General features: G+C 37.0%; 1 long non-coding RNA gene across 11 annotated transcripts in view; it reads right to left on the reverse strand.

Annotated features, from left to right (window-relative positions):
* Positions 1-20,930, reverse strand: part of LOC116231236 (uncharacterized) — an 88,234-nt gene that overhangs the window by 17,726 nt on the left and 49,578 nt on the right. For 8 of the 11 annotated variants that reach the window (XR_016466072.1, XR_016466071.1, XR_016466073.1 and 5 more), the window contains 2 exons: positions 12,409-12,515; positions 2,618-2,715 (listed from right to left, as the gene is read on the reverse strand). This is a non-coding gene — a long non-coding RNA (uncharacterized LOC116231236). Of the gene's footprint in view, positions 1-2,617; positions 2,716-6,471; positions 6,542-9,851; positions 9,921-9,999; positions 10,191-12,408; positions 12,516-20,930 lie in introns of all 11 variants that reach the window. The other 3 variants (XR_016466069.1, XR_016466068.1, XR_016466075.1) reach the window with 3 other exon arrangements.

A 20,930-nucleotide genomic window follows, 5' to 3' on the forward strand; every position in this document is an offset into this window, starting at 1 on the left:
GACTTTAGCAGGGTCAAAACTTCACCCTGAAGGACCTATCACTAGGAATGGGACAGAATTTCCATTTTCACAGAGAATTTGTAACCCTTTAATTATGCTGTAAAACCTCAAATATTTTCTTCACAGGGCAAAGTTCGTATCTTATTTCAGATGAATGTAGTGGCTGAGCATCATCAGCTGCCAGAAAACCTTTAGAAGTTACTTAAAATAAAAACAGGCATAAAAGAGAAGCAGGGTGGGAAAGGGTTGTTTGCTTTTAAACATGAACACAAACCAAGCCGGGCCTTTTGTCTATTCCCTTCCCCCATTTTGTTCACACAGTCCTTATCACCCTTCAGACAGCCTTGGAATGCTAATTTTTCTAATCACTTGGGGACTGAAAACTGCTGTAGAAATTAAGCAAAATTTTATTTTAAACCTTATTTAATGAACCTGGATTCACAACTGTGAATAAACTCCCAATCCTTCCATTCTTCCAATAATGGCATTTCCACACTCTGTACATTCTGAAAAATTAAAATTCAAAGCAAAAATTTGAAAAGTTCAATCAGAACTAGCAGGTGGTTTTTACAAAGAAGTGGTTTTAAATGAAAGTCTAATTGTCCTATATTTGCAAATGTGTAGAACTTCTCTTCATATAGAAGCAGATGATAAGGATGTTCAGAATGGTTCGGTGAAATAATACTGTAATGATAAAGTTCAGATCAGCTTTAAACTTTCTTGTACTTTCCACCTCTTTCTAAACTTTAAGGATTTCAATTATTCTGTCTCTCCCAGGGATAAAATCTATATGCATGTATCCCTCATTTAACACTAATGACAACGTGAAAACCTTCACACATCAAATATGTGACTACGTGCTTTTGTCTATCCTAATGGCTTGAGAGAAAACCTTGATAAATCAAGGCTTTTTTTTTCGTTTCCTCTTTCTTAAGTTTTGTTGCCTCGATTAGATAAAAAAATAGGGGCCTGTCAATCTGTTTTCTTTTCAAGTCTCCTCTGTCTCTTTCTAAATTAGTTACAGCCTGCTTTTTGTAGCTCTATAGCCAGCCTGACCTAATTTAATTACCATGACTTGTGTGGCTTAAAGATAAATAGTTTTATTCAGTCAGTCTACTTTTGTATAAGTTTTCCCTTTCATGCATCTCCTTATGTTTTGGCATTCAGAATTCTTGCTCTCTGTTCCTCAGTGGGTTAACACAAGGTTAGTTTTATAGCATTGTCCATATTCTCACAAAAAGAACCATTTGATGTTGTTCTGCTCAGCCTCTGCTTTGCTCTATGCAGTTGCATGCTGTGAGTGATCAGGCCTTTGTGGGGAACAGGCAACCAACCTATGGAGCATCTCCACGATGCCACTGGCAGCCAGTGGCACTGGCTCAGTCTGAGGAGCTAGGGATGGAAGACACTCTGTCATTTCTGTTGTGAGCTGCAAATCCTCAAAGCAGAGGTTGCTCGTACACCAGCTACTGTCTGTGTACTTTTTTTCTTCTTTGAGGAAATTATTTCATAAATCAAAGTATGAGACACTGCTGAGAGAGGAAGGCTGGAAGACATGGGACAGTGAAGATACTGGCTACCACACTGCTCCTGTGCAAACATGTGACAAATCCCCTGCTCAACACATATAATTATGTTCATTCCAGGCTTAAAGGACAAAGAGAAACAAGTTCCAGGGTTACAATCAGGCCATCATCAATAATAGTGATCTTAATAAAAAAATATTTTTAAAGCCAACTGGATCTACCTTCAGGTTTTCTGTTCAACGGAGCCTTTGCAATAACTTAATTGAGAATGATAGGATGGGGTATGTGATGTGCTTGAGAACAAGAAACCACCAACAAATCATCATCACAAACTTCTGAAATCAGAACTGGGCTCCCAGTTGGCAGGGCTTTACAGAGGTGCTGCAGTAGCACTTCGCTTGCACTACAAAACTGTCCTATAACAAGCTCCATCAGAATAAGCATAGAACATTTGACTGCAAATGTATTTAAATAAAAACGTGTGTGTGTGGAACTATACAGAAATGTGTGAAAAATCTCACCATTTTTTAAAAAACACTGTTCAGTGGAATAGCACCGGCAAAAGGAAGACAAAAATATTTAAATGATATTTCAATTTTCAACCATTTCAAGTCAATTGCATAAACAGATGAGAAGATGTTAAGTTTTGCAGATAAACCAAAAGGGACCATCAGGCTAAGTTTTAGTGGAACTATGTAAACAGCACCTTTAAATAAACAGAGCATGTCTTTGTACTTGTGCCAGAATCCAACCCACAATAGATACAAAGTAGAAACAGCAATTCCATGTGTTAGCACCCACAGAAAGGAAAGAATCCATTGACACTTCCATGCTTGGAAAACAGAGGTGAATCATTTCTCTCCAGCCACGATTAACCAGAAAACACTGTAGAAGTAAGAAGGAGGGAAACAAAATGGTGCATTTGTTTCCTGTTTACTAAAACAGCCCAACAGTGCAGCAATGCATTTGTCATAAACATCCACTGGTGTCCTGCTTCAATTTCTCTTAAAACCTGTGACGGATTGACTTCTATAAGCAGTAAGTTTGATTATCAGTCATTTCTGGTGATAAAAACTCAATGTATACCTTACCTTCACCCAGTTCTTCACAAACAGTACCAAAATAATTAAAAGGCAGCCATCTCTAAAGTGCAACTTTAGGGTCAGGTCACTGGGGGAAGCTCCTACAGCTGTATTAAAAAAAAAAAAAAAAAAAGCCTGCTGAGAAGATAAGGTTTTAAAGGCTCCACAGATGGATACAGACGTACAGACACAAGGGAAAGGGAAACTTTATGGCACACCATTAATCTTTCTTAGAAAGATGAAGTGTTGCTGTGACCTTGATGACATCTGAAGCTGTCATTTGGAAGGAGGGAAAAAATGGAGAACAGAACATACCAAATAGAACATTTTCATTACCAAAGTACACCTACCATTCAGATTCCCATTAAGTGCAAAGAAAAATACTTATTTTGTAGGACATAGCCTGCCTGAATAATCTGCTTACCGTGACCCACTCTCACAATCTCTCATATGAGATTCTCAACTGAAGAGATCTCTTTCCCCTAATTTAGAAATCAGTTTTCCAGCCTTTTGCTGAACTAGCAGGGGGTTGCTGGTACATGACAGCCAGAGACAAAACCTAGCATCTTCTCTACTACTGAAGAAAAACAACAGTAAGTATGTCCGTGGTTGTATCTAGACACTGATTAATAAGTTGTCTACTAACTGAGTAGCCTTCTTAGGCTACTTAAATCAAGGATTAAACAAGAAGCTTCACTTTTTTTATGGCAGGCTCGAAATTACTGTAGCCATACAATAACAACTATTGATTGGACACAAAGGTGTGTTGGGGTGTTGGTATGCTTTTCAAGAGTATCTAAAAGCATAAAGATGGCCTAAAGACTGTAGTAATTGTGCTGGCTTAATCAGCTGAAGTGCAATTGTATTCCTGTATCTGATCCAGATTACAGCTGTGTTTTTGTGTGCATCAGTAAAGACTTTGTATTATCAGTTACAGAATCACAGTATGAATCTGCACAACACAAGTTAGCTCCGTAAGTTAGTAGCTTAGTTCATTCATCCTTGTGGGACAAAGTCACTCAGTACACCTTTGGTCCATAGGCCTGTGACATTTATTGGTGCTTAGGATGAAATGAATTAATAATGATCATAACCTCTAAAAACTAAAAACTAAGATATGAAAAAAAAAAATCTTGACTGCAGATTATTTTAAACCATGCCATAAACAGATACAATACATAACAAATTTTTCTACTACGAAAATGCTCTCAAAGCTGTCCACAGATAAAAAAAGCTTTGTACAGAGATATGTTCTCTATACCCAAGAAGTTCATATGAAGAATGCTGACAAATTATTCAACTCTCCTAGACACTTTAAAATACATAAAGGAAGCAACCAATCAATACAAATGCTACTTCAAAAAAAAAAAAAAGAAGAAGAAGAAAAAAAAGGATTGTGATGTTCTTCCTCTTTCCAAATGAAGAAAGACTTAACAGGAAAATATGAGTGATAATCTTACAGATATATATATATATATATATATATATCTGATTCAGCTTCTGTACATTTCTACAGCCATTGTACTTCTTATAATCTCACATATAACTTTCAGATGAATGTCAATATCATTGTACAGAATATTTTTATATAAAATATATAAAGTTTCACCTATGAACAACAAATACATTCTGTAGTGGTTTCAGAAAAACTCAAGGTTCACTGTAGTTTTTAATACAAATGTAGATACATATTTTAGAAGTGTTATTTTATGCTTTATCTTGATGCTGCCAGAAGAGCCTCCAGCCCTTCTTTAAAAAGGCATCTACCAGGGTTTAAAAAGAGAATTTAGGCCATTCGTGAAGGAAATTGCCACTGTTAATTCTGACCTACCACAAATTAAAAAAAAAAAAAAACAAACAAACTGTGAAACTTGAAAGAAAACTCAACAAATGTGTTTTATGAATACATGTGCAATATTTTGGTTCAATGAATCAAAATGCTGATACGTGCCAGACACCCCAGAGCTGTTCTCCTGTGACTAATTCTTCTGAGCTAGTTTTTAAATTAATCTCCCAGTGCTTGACCTCTTCCCACCCTTGTTATTAGACTAACAAAAGCAGTTTATACCAGCCACAATATAAGCAAAGAAGTAAAATAAAAACTACTTCAAGCATCACTTGGCCTTGCTGGACAACTTCACCAAAAATCACATCAATGTTCTATTAAATAAAATACCATACAAAGAATTTTATTTTTGTGTATAGAATCATGGAATCACAGAATTGCTCAAGTTGGAAAAGACCAAAAGAACGAGGTTGTGAGTGTCCCCTCCCTGGAAGCACTCAAGACCAGGCTGGATGGAGCTGTGAGCAACCTGGGCTAGAGGGAGGTGCCCCTGCTTACAGCAGGGGGTTGGAACTACATGATCTTTAAGGTCCCTTCCAACCCAAACCATTCTATGATCATTGAGTCCAACCACGACCTAACCATTACTACCCTAACTCTAACAACCCTCCACTAAATCACGTCCCTGAGCACCACATCCAAACGGTGTTTAAACACATCCAGGGATAGTGACTCAACCAACTCCCTGGGGAGCCTATTCCAGTGATTACCAACCCTTTCTGTAAAGAAGTTTTTCCTGATATCCAACCTAAACTTACCCTGGTGCAACTTAAGGCCATAAAATACACTTAAGACAATATAAAACACTTTCCTTCCAAATGTGATACTCAAATGCCTTCTTCAGGTCATTGTTTCTCTGTTTAAAGGGAATAACCCTAAGAAACTCATATGAACCTAATCATACCCCAAGGTGCCCAGCACTGCCAGCTGCGCAAGGGAAGAGATTGTCCCACTCTGCTCTGTGCTTGTGTGGCTTCACCTCGAGAACTGGGTGCAGGTTTGGGTACCATAATATAAGAAGGGCAAGAAGCCATTAGAAAGCATCCAAAGGAGGGCTATGATGATGGAGAAGGGTCTAGAGAGCAAGACATATAAGGAATGGCTGAGGTAAATTGGTTGGCTCAGCCTTGAGAAGAAAAGGTTGAGACTCAGGGGAGGCCTGATGGTGGCTGAGGTGCAGTGCTGATCTTTGTCATCTCGTGACAGCAAAAGGACTTGAAGGATGGCATTAAGCTTCTTCAAGTGACGGTAGGTGGGGTGTTATGATCTGCACCAGAGGGTGGGCATGGAGCAGGCTCCCCAGGGCAGTGATTGCATCCCCAAGCTGTCAGAGTTCAAGGACCCACTGTGGGTCCTTTCCAACTTGGGATATCTTATGATTCTATTACTCTCAACAGAGTTGAAACATTTCCAGGAAGCTGATTAACTGCAAATAGAAGAGTACAACACTTCAGTAGGTTCAAATCTTCCCGCCTCTCAAAAAATTAAAAATGAACAACAACAAAATCCTTCATATGAACTTTTCAAGGAATATTACTATTCTTAGAAAAATCATCATCAACAGATTTCAAGAACTTATTCAAAACTGTAGTGCCTGAAGCTGTTCCTGACATGAGGAAAACTTTTTCTCTCAGAGAGTGGTCAGGCACTGGAATGCCCTGCCCAGGGAGGTGGTGGAGTCGCCGTCCCTGGCAGTGTTCAAGAGGCATCTGGATGAGGAGCTGCGAGGTATGGTTTAGTAGCTTGTGGTAGCAATGGTAACGGGAAGACGGTTGGAATAGATGATCTTATAGGTCGTTTCCAACCTTGTGATTCTATGATTCTATGATTCTGTTTTTCCAACGTACCCAGGTACATCTGCAAACAAGTAATTGAGAGAAGTCCATTCTCAGACATCCGAGTGGTTTAGCTAGGCTTTCTCACTGTCTTCTATGTACTGAATGGTCTTTATTTTGATATTTTCTTAGACTGAACAGGTGCATAATTTCAGAGTGCCAACTCACGAATACAAACAAACCTGAGTTGGACAGCTACGGCAGCAGCTCTCCTTGTCTTCAGCCTCAAATCCTGCCCATCTGCCACAGCCTCTGGGGAAACAACAGGTGAGACTGAAGGGACAGGCAAGCAGCTTTGGACTACTCAATCCCTGTATACACAGTAATTTGAATCTACAGTTCTGTTAATTAAAAATTAACACTTTGTGAAGAAAGCACCAAAGTTGGATAGGAACAGAAAAAGCAAGTACACAAAAAACAGGACAGGAAAGATGTGGGGAGGTAGAAATTTGTGCTGAAGAGCTGGAAAGAGAGCAGCTAGTTCACTCAAGGGACTCTTCTGACAAAGGCAAGGCATTCTTGGCATCCATGACCAATCACTTCTATTCATTGTTCTAGTTACGTATAAAGCTGCTTTATCTGTGGGAAGTATTTAGATTTAAAATGTTTTGCAAAAGGCTACCTCTGCCAGTATGAGTGTAGCGGTCAACAATCTCATTTGGTGTCACTAGATGTTTTCACTTTACCAGCTGTAATATAAGAGCAAGCGCAGCTGAATTTTAGAAAAGGTAATTCCTTATTTGCTTATCTGTCTTTGTTATATCCTATACAATGCCAGTAAGAGATATGCCATGAGAAAAAAGCATTGATCAATTCAGATCTATATGTGGATCAAACACTGACTGTATTTGTCACATCTGATCATTACTCTGGCCAGATTCAAGAAAATAAAGGACAGAATGCAGCACAGATTACACTGCTCTGGTCACTTATAGAAACCAGCCGATATTTTAAGGTTACAACATATGAATATTCTGAAGAGCAGACAGCAACCCTGAGGTTGTTTGTTTTTTCAGCTGAAATCTGACATGTATTACATGTGAACATTTGGAAGTCATGTTGTTAATTATGCATTATATATAATTGCTTTAACTTTTATAGTGAGCAGTCATTAAACTGACTTTCAAAATAACAGAGCACTTAACAAAACTCTTACAGACACGTGACCTAATAAAGATGAATGAGCATGGTGTCCAACTTTACAAATTCTGTTTAGTATAGATGCACATATTCCCTTTTTAAATCAGTCATGATGCTTGCAAATGGAAGGGATTTGTTGGGAGTGGGCAGTGGTGTGATCTATGTGCAGATATATACATAAACACATAAATTACTTAGGCATAGATTTATTTTATCCAAGATTTTCTGAACAGCAGGGAGAGATCTGATTTGTGAAACAGCAGGTTCCAGCTAATTAGTCGGTGACAGAAAAAAATTTTCCTTCATTCACGCTGTTGGGTTTAAATGTGGTCTGGACCACTGGTGATTTCAGATTCACCTCTCACTTAACTGAAATAGTTTTTATCAGCTGAGATTCCTGCGTTCCTTCAAGGTGCAGCAAATATCCCACTTGGAAGGAATTGGCTCTAATATGTGAACCCTGCTTCTATGTTATGGGTAGGAATGCTTTTGCATTTACAATTCCCCAGAAAATCCACAAAAAAAGAAACAAGCTGATTTTTTACACACAAGTGTACAATTTCAAAGCTCCACTGGAAGGCTCAACAAAGTACTGTCTGTAGTGGTAGCAAGACTGAATAATGCTGCTTTGGAAATTTACCTTGCCATAACTGTGTAGAAAAGGTTCATTAGAAACAGTCAAGAACAGCTTAGAGGATCTCCTAAAAGATTAATATTAAGAGTCACTTTTTATATCTATACATTACTACATTCCCATTACAATGTAGTACTACATCTACTGCATTAGAAAAGTTTTTCTAAGACAACGTTATCCAAGGTACATAAAAACCCATGGGGTATATTAGGTGGTTGAAATGGCAAATTCACTCTATATATTAGCTCATGCTCCAATGGACGTACTTTTAAAGATTTAGAACAGTACTTTCATTATCTCACTACATCAACAAAAGCAGCATCTCATCTTTTTCTCAGTGAGATTTTAATGGAATAAGCACCAATTTTCATTTTTACCCATAGAAAAAGTGAGATTCCCACATTTTTTTCCCTTTGGCTCTGTACTGAAAGAATTAAGAAGGCTACATCTTACATTACGATAGTGGAAAGAGAATGAAGAAAGAGTAACACTGCACATCTTTCAAAAGCTGAAAAGGAAGGAAGACACGCAGGAGCTGTTAGGAGTGAATAACAGCTTCTTTTCCCTGAGACAAGTGCTCTTAGTAATGGTTCTCATCTTCCACTACCCTCTGATCTCAAGATGGACACTATACTTCGCCATTCTTAATGCTTCACAGCTAGGCTAATGGGTAAGCTGCCAGGCAGTAGTGGTCATAGCTAACTTCTGAGATCAGGAATGCTTGATAGTTGCATATGGTGTTCAAAATCTTCCAAACAAAAAGGCCAACTCATTTATTACACAGGTGGACAAGTAAGCTGGTGAGCTCAGAGGCTGGGGAAAAGGCTATTCCAATTAACCAGCCAAGGTTCTGGCCTCTGCAGGCAGCAGGATTCCCCATTTTTTCTGAGCTCAGTTCTTACAGAGAAGGTATAACGTTTCTAGTACTTAAATTAAAATTATAGAATGATTTAAGATGCAATTAATTTCTAGAAATTGTTTAGTTCAACCTCTAACTCACAGTGTGGTCAACTTCAAAGTTAGGTCAGGTTGCTGTCCTGCTGAATTCTGAGGATTTCCAGATGAGGAAACTTCCCTCTGGGAATACCTTTCCTGCGCTGATCCATCCTTATCACGAACATCTCAGAGGTACTGATGACATAGAAGCCCTTCTATCTTACTGCTGAATAGCAGATGGGACAGCTCCTGAGTCTGCTCATTCCATGGTACTGGACATAGTTGGGACAGCTCTGAGGGAACTGCATGCCATTCCTTTCCACTTGTTTTGGTCAGTGTGGACCAGGATAGGAAGACTTAGAATAACTCAGAGCAGATGTGTGAGAACTCTGAAGTCCCATTTTGCACAGTTTTGTGGGTTTACAAGAAAGCACTCCCACAATAAGATATATCACCAATAGACTTAAGTGACATCACTAGGTCTCTTTGAAGAAGATTACCTCATTCCTATTCATTTTCCTCCCCTCTTCTATTCCATTTCCACACAAACAAAGCTGGCTGTTTAACAAAAAAACTCCGTTAAAAAAACAGTTATAGGTATGATTTACAGTTCTTTTTGGTACAGTAGAAAAAATAATTAATTTGGAGGCTTCTGAGGATTTTTTTTTTCTTTTTTCTTTTTATCTGGATTTGCACATATCTGTAGACACTTCAGTCAAACTTACCACAAAAATTATTTCTATCAAAAGAGCTTCCTGCTTCTGGATAGAAAACAAGTAAAACTCAGTTTCAAATTCCTCCTTTCCTTCTGTGACCAGAGGCAACTACTGCTGCCTTTTAAAATACACATACCTCTCCTGCCTCAGGTGATTGTTATTAGTACAGCTAGGGGAAAATTGTGATAAAGATCACCTCTCCCACCTAGAAAAGAAAGAAACATTAACTATTTCTTTCCTGTCTTTCATAGCGAGTGAGCAGCTACAGTTTCAAATGACCCCACCTGTTTACTACTATTTGTATTCAACAGTCATTTAGTTTATCTTCAGAGCAGTTGTGACACATTAGATGTTACTGCTTATCCTGCAGGCTTCAGCCTCTCATCCTCTGAAGAAAATGGAAAGTTCAAACCAAAATCCTCTGTGGCACGGAAGCTCCCAGTGAAAAATAAACAAGCCAGACGAAGCCATGCCTCTGCATGATAAACAAATGAAGGCATATAAAAAAGAGCGTGTGAACATTACAAGCTTTTTACTTAATTACAAAAAGGATTCCTTTAAAAGAATAATTACTGAGGTCCCTCATTAAAACACTACTTTTCTTCTGGTTCCTTATGTCAGTGTTTCCTATTTCCTTATTCCTCAGAGCATGGACTTGTGTCCTATTTGCAGTCCTTACTCACTCAGTGAAGACACAGAAAACTGGAAATCAAACAATCTTCAAAAACAAAGAGGGGGGAAAAATAGCTTGGGAAAATATAGCACAGACAAATTAATTTACCTATTTGAGAAAACGTTTAGAAAAATGATTACAATCAATTTCTAGGCATCTACAGCACTGTGAACCGAAAAGCAAAGAGTTATTAAGAGAAAATGCTAATGCAGTTTACTTTCCCTTATTAACAACTGGCCTGGTAAACAGGGTAAGAAGTGTAGTGTAAATTTAAATCACATTACAAAGTTTTTGACACAGTCCAGCATAACAGTCCAAAAAGCAAACTGGGAGAGATGCTCAAGACTAAATGACAATTGCACAGTTGTTTGAGGAAAGAAATACTTGGAAACTAGTAGCTTACTTGCACACAAAGACACAATAAACAGGAGAGACTACTTTTATGTATACTTTGTGCATACAACTATAATATCTTATATAGTACCTAACAGTAGTAGCAATTACAGCATTAACAGTAATAAACAAGGTCACACAAAGGCTTTCAAAGCACATCATTGTTTTTTAAATCCTTTTGTGTGAGAGACTGAACACAGAAATGCAGAAACTTAATTTCCTAATAGCATCCTCAGCTACTGTCTGTCCCATGTTTTCCTATACCTGTCAGTGTAAACTCACTATGGAAAAACTGACCTCAGGCTATTCAGTTGTGGCTTTGTCCCTTGTATTGGACAGTAAACTGCTTTTAGATAGTCTTCCTAAGATCTTTCCACTGAAAGCTGCATCAAAACCAAACAGCACTTTGTAGAATTTATGTATACACAAAAAAATCAGGATGGATAAAGGAAAATTGTCCTCTGAGCTAGGTAATGTTTACAATTCTAAAAAGTAATATAAAAAGTCATGAACAGAGAAGAGTGCTGTTAGGATCAGAAGAATAAATAGTGTGATTAACCAAGATTAACAATAATAAGAACAACTTTCATTCTACTTCTCTTTCCTTTGTACTTGTCATCATTAGTCTCAGATGATGTGAAGACTTACCTTCACTAATGCTTAGCCCCACTGGAAGCAACTAATACAGATAAAAAGAGGCACTTTTCAAGAGCTTTAAACTGCTTATTTTCTAAAGAGCCCAACATTTTTTTCATTATTATAACCAGATAAGTAATAACAGAAAAAGATCATGCTGTACATGACATTAAATTTTTTTGCCTTCTTGGTATGCACTATTCCTGTTCTTCTAATATTCTGAAGAACAGTATGTGGAGGATGTTGCAAAACTATGAACAGCGGAGATGGTGGAAAAATGCCACTAGTAAGGCCTCTTTCACCTGATACGGTATGTGTAACTTAGAAGACGTCATGAAAAACAAAAGCCTCTGACTGTACTCACACTTTCAGGGCAATCATTCTGACTCGAGTACTCAAACCCGCCTTCTCTTTTTAATTAATGCAAAGATGCCAGACTGATTTAAGTTAATTGGACTGGGCAATATAGAAATTAAGTATATACATGTATTGTTAAAACATTTCTTTTATGCCACGTAGCCAGACTTAAAATTGACCTAAGGGGCTTTTAAATTTTAGTATTATCAGAAGGTCAGTGGAATGTATTCAGTACTGTATAAATAATTTGACCTTATCTATTTCCTGATACTGAGAAGATAGTAAGATGCCCCTCGCATTCAACAATGTGTTCCTGCATTGGGAATAGGAAGGTTTGAAAAAGACTGACTTAGCACAGTACACTTATACTCTGGCTCATCATAAAGCTATTTTTCACTCTACTGATAAAATATGAGAGCAGGCAAACATTTAATTAAGAGTAGAACTATACTTCATATGCAAAACACAATTATATCTGTTAGCATATAAATGCTAATAAATGTTGAATTAATCTTCTATTAATTCTGGATTTGTAATAGTCATAGATTTGTTTAAACTGAGTTGTGAATTCATATATTTAATTACTTCTGACTACATAATAATTTGACTTTTATGTGAAAACCATGTCACTTACTGATGTATTTCACCAAGCTTGTACAAAGAAGGTGGAAGTCCTCTAAAATGCATATGCCACTGACAAAGGTCTTCCAGTGTAGAGGCCAATCTTCCTTGCTGAGAAAGCTGTAAAGAACAATAAAGTATGTAGCTGATTCTGTATTTATCATAAAAAGGCATATTCTGTTTTAAGGTACATGTCTAATAAAGATTGGGATCTCTCTTCCATAGCGCTGAAACAGGATTGTGAAAGGGACACTAACATCTCAACTTCATAACCACACTGACAATTTGATATTTCCCCTTGCCAAGACAAAATGGTAAAGAAGTTGGACAACAATTCCATTAACCATTTCCACATTATTTCTCCTGCTTGTGCTTCACTGGGTTTCAAGCTTTCTTTTCCCTTTTCGAAGTTTCTCACCTTTTTACTTAATCACTTTTAAAAATATATTTAATTTAAAGATTTTCATATCTACTCTTATCTCCCCTCTTTTTTATACCTCTTTTATCAGCCTCACATTTTGGTTCAGGGGGGTATTAGTTTTCAGAATTAGGTAGATGCCTATAGAGGAGAAAATCATGAATATGGGAAAAAAATACATATAATTGAAAGAATTAAAAAAAAAAACTTTAAGAATTGCAGAAATATCCTCATCATTTTAAAACAAATTGTATTTATCTTAAATGAAATGCATAGAGTGGAGATCCTACTTCAAAAGGAAATATATTGTCAATTTTATCAACACTTGGCTCCAAAATATCAATTAGCTCAACAACAATTAATTAGAGACCACCTGATTTCTTGCAACATCAACTATTTCTGGAGTCCCTACTAGCTAAGCCATCTCCAAAGCAAGGATTTAACTTTCCCAGTTCTGCAAGCCCCCTGGTGAGGACATCCAGGGAGAGCATAACAGATACACACCCCCACAATCATTCCTAAAATACAAATTGCTAACAAGCGTTGACATTGCTGAGATTCCTGATATGCACAAACCAAAAGCAGTTCTTATGATAAGACGAACAAAAGTACTGGTGAATGGTAGTGAACTCTCTTTCTTTGCCTTCTTTCAAACCATTTTGAATTCTGCAGTCCTGTTGAAGTCTAAAGTACCAAGGACAGTTTATGTGCAGAGAGAATGGAGATGAAGCGTACAGTAGCAAAGTAGGAGATTGGCTCTTTTGTAGCCAAACAAATTTTTAGCCATTCTGTGATAACTGCCTCTCATCTGTTAAATATAGCTGATTTACTACTGTTCCTAAAATTTACTGACTTCTAAAATAAAATTCGTAGGAGACAAAGGACTATTACACATACATCATGAAGTGTTCTGGGCACTAAACATGTAGTCACCAAATCTGAAGACAGATATTTTATTTCTGCAGCAGCAAGAGTCTTATGTGCCATCAGATAATAGAGAGATTACATATAGATACTTGTATCAGTAGTGATATCATTGTATCAGTGCAGACACGCATACGTTTGTATGATATTGTAGTGTCTTGTCACTACCTCCAGGAATGAAGGCCTTGTTCAGTGGAAAAACTCAGCAAATAAAGTGAGCTTGACCTACAACAACATGCCTGTGCTCTAAGCATTTGTACTCAGGCAGGATAGAAAGGACAGTCAACATAAAAATAAGAGGGAGATGGTCAGAATTGCAAAATAAGCAAAGTATCTTTTAAGAGAAAGCAGAAAAGCAGAAAGATCAGCTTGCCCTTATATGATACAAGTTACATTTGCAAGTGAACATGCTTTCTACTAACAGAAATAAGGATGTGCAGTGAATGTTTTAGACAAAACTGGAGGATAATCAGTTATTTAAGACAGAAATGAGTGCATGCAGCACTTTGCAGAAGTTCATACGAACTACTGTAACACTTTTGCCTTACTGAACACTTTGAAACAGAAACTGAACATTTCAGCAGAACCTCAAGAGTCCTTGGAACTGGCTTTTGTTTCTCAACCCTAGATTATTTACTCTAATGACCCCTTCTTCATTTCGCACTCTATTGTTTTATTATTATTCATGATTTTTCAGCAGACAAGAAATTCCTCTGGAAATTCATTTGGACTAATTGTTTCATTTACTTTAAAAGAACAAAGTAATATGTCAAAGCACATTATTCTTTTGAGGCCACTTCCAAATCTTAAATGTTAAATCTGTTTCCTGTCCTTATGATTTTTGGAACTGAAAATTGAGGATTTAACTTTCATAAATATTTTATGTCAAATATCGGCACACATTGTAGATATTATGGAGGGATGGTGAAGAATGAAACAAAGTTCTTGCATTTATGCCACTATGTATTTCACCTTAAGATCACTAATTTTCCCAGAATGCTTTATACTTTACCTTTTGCTGTACCAGGACTGCTATCCATTTAAACTGTTCTCCCATCTCACGTCCCAGCTAAGAGGTTAAAATTCTCCCAACAGGAGAAAGTAACGTGCCATTTTATTACAAATTTCTGGGGCATTACTTCCTTATTACAGTGTCAGCACTCAATAATAATGTTAGCAGCCATTTGAATTCAATAGCTTGCATGTTTCTCCATACCCTACAGTTGTTAAGGGAATGCAAACAAAACCACTATGTCATAGTTTCCTTAACCTGAATCTCTTCCCTCATTGAACACGATCCTAATTCTTTGATGTATTATATGGTTTTGCACAAGACTGAAAAGAGCTAGTGTGGTGCTGGAGCAGATTACCTCTGGGACAAGTAGAATAAATAAAGGAAAAAAATAATTAATTTTCACACTTTATAACTGTGGCATACGCCGTGATACTACACACAGGAGACGCTTAATGGCTCTTATTTATTCTTGTTCTTTAAGGACAAACCAATTAATGTTATTCTGGGAGGTGTGAGGTACACCTACTATATCCACTCTATATCCACTCTAACGAAAAGAAACTGTTCCCATTGTTTTGATGTACCTTCCTAGCATCCTCTCTCACACCTTCAGATGATGCGTGCAGCTGTTAAATCAATATTTAGTTCACTGATGTGTGACATCAAATTGACAAAGACTGACTTAGTGTCCTGGGTATTCTTCTACCATGTTGTGCCTATTTAAAGTATTGATGTCTAGAGGAGTGACAAGCTTAGGGGGAAGGTTTATTGAATTACTGAATTATTATATTATTATATTGAATTATTGAATTGGTGGTCTGGAGGAAGCAGCATTCTGTGAATTATTGCTCGATTGTGTAATAAAACCTGTGTTCAAATAATGCTGCCTACATACAGCATATTTAAACCAGTTTAGTTTTAGTTGAAGGAATTTAGCATGTTTGCTCTTTCAATTGTAATGGTCTCTCATGTTTTCTAGGAGATTTTCTTCAAGGACACGATCAAATAGAAATAAGTTTGCATACTTTTCCACAGCTAAACCTGAAAAGAAAGTGTCTAATAATTTGGAGATGCAGCTGGTAATATTCGCATGTATGTAAGTGGTTGAATACTCTGAAAGTCAACTGCAAAATTACCATACGCACCTTTACTTTTTGCCCTGCTTAGTATTAACATACATAACACTTCTTTGTCATCTGTCGACCTAATACTTGAGAACAAGAAAAGGCCCCTAAATTACACTGAGAATTTTCTAAGGTCACTCTAAAGAATAGACTTGTTCCTTTCATATGTATTTATATAAAGCAAACAATTTACATGCATTTTGTATCATGTACTTTCAGAGCAACCTACATATCATATCATCTCTCCAGCAACAGCCCAGCACTTCCCTTGATTCTGGGCCTGCCAGCCAGTATAAAGATTTATTCACTGGACAAGAGAGGAAAGATTATTCAGTACATAAATCATACTCTTCCCCCAGAGTATGTCCCTTAAAGTCTACTTATTGCAAAGCCAGCTCTGTACAGTCAGATTCCATAATACCATGCTTTCAAAACAGTTTTCACTTAAGAGTCCATGGCTGAAGTCCAGGATGGCAGATCCAGACAACATTTACAACCATCTGATAGACATTGCATCTACCATGGCAAACATCTCATCCAGGGGAATGCAAGCTATTTTTTCTGACAAACCATCATCTTTTGGAGTCTTAATCACCTCTTCCTTCCTGACTTCTACTATTCTATATTCTCAAAGGCAAGAAATAGTGAACTTTATACATTCTTTCACTTCTCTAGCTTCATAATTTCTACCAGCTTGCTATCATCAGGTTTACTCGCCCCTAAGATCAACAACCTTTTTCTCACAGAGTAAAAGCAAGAAAGAGCCTAAGGTTTTCTGGGTAAGACATGTTTGTCCCATCTCAAAACTCTGCTGAGCACACAGTTTTCTCTTCAATTCTTTACATTAATCTCAGGGGTTCAAACTAGTAATTTTAGATACTCTGTCACGTTAAAGGGAACAACTTTTGTACAAATTTTTCTCAAAGTCAATAGGTTCTGTTTCTTCTCTAACTACAGAATCTGTTCCTGCCTCCCTAGTTTCTGCCTTTGTAGGCAAGTAAGTGGTTTCCTTCCACTAAGTAAGTGGTTTTTGCCTTCCCTCTTAGTTTTTATCTTTCGTGCAGCCTGACTCTTCATGTTGGAATCTTCTGACTTATTTCCACACTGCAGCTTTCATCTTGGAATATTTCACAGAATCACAGAATTGCAGGGGTTGGCAGGGACTTCAAGAGATCCAACTCTCCTGCTAAAGTAGGTTTCCAACATTAGGTCACACCAGCAGTATTTGCAATTCTTTGACCGTTTCCCCTCCCTACTCCAGTTATTCTGTTCCTCAAATGGGACAAATACATCATGATCAGAAGATTTCTACGGTAGGTAAAAGAGTAACCTTCTCCTTGGTGACACTACCTGCCTCATTTAGTTCTACATTTTGCCTCATTACTAACTACTCATGGAAACTGTAAACATCATTCCCCCCATAAAATCATAGAACATTTACTCAAGTAAGCTCAACCAAGCAAACAAATTGATGCATACAAGGAGAACAATATAAAAGCTATCAGCAGGGCGCAGGTTTATTTTATGCGGATGTACAGTTTGCATGCTAAGGGGCTCAGCAGCACTCAAGTTTCCAAAAAAGTTTTTTTTGCTTGACCAATTTTCTTCATTACTTAAAGAACCCTGCAGAATTCAGAACTGCTACTACAAACACATTACAGAAAGAAGTCTGCATGGCTTTTTTAATAAGTTTTTCATTAGCTGCTCTTACTGATATTTTTTCTTTTCTCTTACACTCTGTTTTTAATGTCTCAGCCTTCATTCAATACTGTAAAACAAGAAGTGGAATATTACTACAGAATATCTTCATGGCAGAATATAAAAATAATCACACAATGTCCTTGAAGCATGAAAGCTTTCTAGGCAGTTTCCGTTCCTGTTTGCACATGTAATCTATGCACCTATTTTGGAAAAGTTACACCTTCTTTTCCCATATCAGATTAAAACCCCAAAAATCAGTCTGAAAGCTTTTCTATTTTCAAAATAGAAAATAGTCCATACTAATTTTTTTTATTTAAATCTAACATACGAAAGCATGCACATTTGTGCAAAGAATTTGGTGACATCACTCAAGACCTGCACTTGTAAAACTGTACATCATAAATTGGTGTTCAAAACTCACTCTATTTCAGAGGATGCAAGCCAAAATAAAGCATTCTTTTTATCACTGAGGAGTGTCTGTGTTGATCTAAATTTTAATTATTTGAGGCATATGATGTAGTTCAATATCCTACCACAGATATCAATTAAAAAAAAAGAGTGAATGCCTGATTGTTGTCAATTCAGTTCCATCAGAACACTGTAGCCAGTTTATTCTGCAACAAGATGCAACTTTGATTTATATAAAATAAGCACATTTTTGGTGTAACTACTTTTAACAAAATGTGACCTGTACTCAAGACTAATCTTTTGTCACAATCCAAACATTTGCAGACAAATATGTAAGTAATGTAAGTATATATGTGAATATATAGAGACAACACTAATTTCCCCAGCTCACGTGTCAATATTAGCGGTGACAAAAACCAAGTGAGGTATCTAATGTCCCTGTTAATCTTTTTCAGAAGAAAAAGGGCTGAAAGAAATTTTAGTACATTTTTTCTAGATATTTTCTTCTTCAGTGTGGGACATAACTTGTGTCATAGAATGTGTTGTGGTAGAAAAGGAAGAAAGAAAATGAAGCTTGAGACAGTGAAGGTTTACATTCTTTGATCAAATCAGTAGGACTGCATCAGTAGAGCAAATACATATCTACCGTCTTCAGTGCATTTCTGTCAATAACCACTCTTACTAAACTCCACTTTTCTTTAGCTCATGACTTAGACCACAAGGGGTTGGCCTTGTCCCAGCTATCCTCTGCCCCCAAGAATTATGATGGATGAGGGAATTCAGATTCATGACCCCTTTACTCACATTTGAAATTGGCTGCAATATACTGGGAAAATCCATTTTTTTTCCATCCCCATAAATACCAGCAAGCACCAAGAAACCTGATCTGCATCAGCTCAGATCTGATACCCACCACTGACGCATCATTCACAGCGCTGCCAGAAGAGGGTTGTACTGAAGTGTTCTGGACAGTTTTACTCATTGAAAATGTCAGCATCAGCACGTCTCAAAAAGATCTCCAAATCTGACTGTTGACACAGTAAGTCTGAAGATGCATTCAACTACAGCACAGAATGAAGAAAAGCTGTGAAGAGCAAGGAGAAAGGTTGGGAAGGAAAAGAGGCTACAAAGTTGGGAGCTGCTGTTCATTATCATGAAAATTGCCTACTGCTTTTTCAAGAGCCTAGCAGTCCTAAATAATGCAGGATGCTTAGCCTTGTATCTATAATGGTGAGGGAACATATCCATCATCCACCAACATTGCCCATCCTGCTACAGTCTGTGAAGAAAAATTCATAAAACATTCTAGCAAGGATGGAATTCTTGAGGAGCGTGTTCACTTGACATACTCCTCAAGAGTCCCATCACTGGTAGCACATTCTATGAATCTCAACACTACTACTTTACATTCTTCTTTACTCACTGTGCTGTATAAAGCATCCATCAGTCCAAGGAGGAGGCAGCTGAAATTCAAACTGAACAACCTAAAAGTTCAGAAGTGCTACATTTCTTAGAGCAGAGAAGTATGCCAAAAGCTACATGAAACTGCCCAACTATAAAACTAATGGGAAAGGCCTGAAAGTTTTCTAGAAGCCCTCAGTGAAGTTATATGGCATTCCTTCACTCATTTGTAAGAGGAAGTAGCATTTTAGTTATTAAGTTTTATTTTGCATGTTCATAAAATGGACAATCTTAAGGTTTTATACACTCTGATAAGACATTATTTACATTCCTACAGTTATGTCAAATTCTTACTAAAATTAAATTGGTATTGTGAGTGTTTTGAATGATCACTGATTGCTTCAAGCTTTAGTTGTAATATCAGAAAAGAAACAAGAATAAAAGTAGTAAGAACTACATATTTCTGCAATTTTCATTGACATTTAACCCATCTTTCCTGAACTGCCATTTGACAAATATGTAATGATTTGGCCAGCCATAACCACAGAGACAAATAAAATAAGTCAAGTTTAAGATGACTTTTCTTAATTGATCTTTGTCTACAATTAATTATTCATTGTTTGAATGAATATTATTTACAAACAAGAAACAGTTTCTAATAGTCTAATATGATTACATTACATTTTTCTAACTGAAAAATTATGTTATGAGCTATCCCAATCCAGTGGGCACTGTAAAAAACACACACACACACATATATATACATATATATATGTATGAAAAATTGAGCTCGGTAAAATAAGGAGAGGACTCAGTTTCAGAGGCATACTACTTAAATCAATCAACCAAAGAATAAAAGATGAACTCAGTTTTATCTTGTGAACACATTTTAGCTAAAACAAAGCATTGACATTTTCATAGCTGATAAGCATAACTTTTATAAAAGATAAAAGCAATAAAAACCTTCAGCAAAATGAATGTTATTCTGTTTCGAAATTATGCAAACAAATCACAAAATTTCTGGGATTGGAGCTGAGTTCAATATTCCCCATTTACATTCTTGACTCAATCCCCCCCTCCTTTTTTTTCCTCCAATCATGCTTTCTCTAATTTACATTCCTATCTTCCTTATGTTTTCCTAAAATGATGAAGTAACATTCCTTACAGTGCAAGTAACATAAAGATGACAGCAGACAGTGATGTCTAAAAGGACTGCTCATCTTTCATCATCTTCAATTCTGCCAGGTAGCACAACTGGCCTTCAAGACCTAGGCAGGATAGTGGCGAGTACCTGAGATGACTGCAGCCACATGCATTTCAGCTCATGACTCCCATCCCTTGTGGTAATATTGACAGCACTAAGCTTTCCACTTCAGAGAAAAAAAAAACAACACAAAATTGTTTGTATACCTGAGAACAGCTAAATCGTATTGATGCGTAGACAGTCACTTAGAACTACCTCAGAAGAGTGATACAGGCAACTCATAACTGAATGCTTACTTGCCACCAAGAAGTTTCTATCAACAATGGAGAACCATAACTTG

The sequence above is a fragment of the Phasianus colchicus genome, chromosome 4 (genome assembly GCF_987193195.1).
Source record: "Phasianus colchicus chromosome 4, bPhaCol1.hap1.1, whole genome shotgun sequence".
NCBI lineage: Eukaryota > Metazoa > Chordata > Aves > Galliformes > Phasianidae > Phasianus > Phasianus colchicus.